Below are 1,153 nucleotides of genomic sequence, written 5' to 3'. Positions count from 1 at the left end.
CAAGTCCACTGTCTGACAGGACAAGGATGGACACAAGTCCACTGTCTCATGGGCCAAGTAGCAGTCCAGCAGCATGTTCAGCTCCACACCACAGGAATAAATAATCTGAAGGTTTTAGGAGAAGTCCTGGCAGAGCTACACCGTCCTACGTCTCTAGTTTTCTTCCGTCAGTCAAATGTTTGTCTCTTCTGCTGAATTTTCTTTTAGCTCAAACAGGATCAGTGTAGGCCACATGATAAGTATTGGTTTGGTGTCTCAACAAAGCCTAAAATATCGTAAAATACAAGACAAATCCTCTGTCACAGCAACAAACAAACTGCTGAGTCACTATAATATGCTCACTCTTTAATAATGTGCAGCGTATTTATTAAAGACGCATCATTCTTCAGAACTTTAAACCTCAGAACATGCCAGTTATTTCAGTTATGTGTCGACAAAAACACAAAACTAACTTATTCATCCAGTGAAGATAGAAACCTTCTTATGCATGGACGGTTCAGAGGTTTCACAAAGAAACATCTCAATTCAGTTCATTTCTATAGCTGCAAGTCACAACAGAATCATCTCAGGGCACTGAAAAAAAAATATATATATATATATATATATATATATATATATATATATAAAAGATAAGGACCTATCTATCTTAACTTAAAGATAAGGACTAAAACTGAGTGACCCGTCAAAGTCCAACGAAATCCCCTGTGAGGTTTTAGAAAGTCTGATTTAGATCAGTTTGATTCAAAGTTTCAAAGTCTGAAAGAGTCCAGGAAACCACGGATCAAGATTAGAACATGCACCAGATCATTATTACTTACTTGATAAACATATTTAAGGATTCTTTAAATTATTGTATAAAAGCAATGACAGAAACTCAGCCTATATAAATGTGCAGTTTTAACAGTTTAAAGGCACGGTGGCTTTAATGTAAAGCTTTACATTAAAGATTTACATTAAAGCTTTAATGTAAAGCTTTACATTAAAGCTTTAATGTAAATCTTTAATGTAAACCTTTAATGTATACCTTTAATGTAAAGCTTTACATTAAAGCTTTAATGTAAATCTTTAATGTAAACCTTTAATGTAAACCTTTAATGTAAACCTTTACATTAAAGCTTTACATTAAAGCTTTAATGTAAAGCTTTAATGTAAA

The sequence above is a fragment of the Nematolebias whitei genome, chromosome 17 (genome assembly GCF_014905685.2).
Source record: "Nematolebias whitei isolate Nwh7 chromosome 17, NemWhi1, whole genome shotgun sequence".
In the NCBI taxonomy this organism is placed as follows: domain Eukaryota; kingdom Metazoa; phylum Chordata; class Actinopteri; order Cyprinodontiformes; family Rivulidae; genus Nematolebias; species Nematolebias whitei.
The sequence above is the reverse complement of the archived record's forward strand: the minus strand, read 5'-3'. Positions refer to the sequence as shown.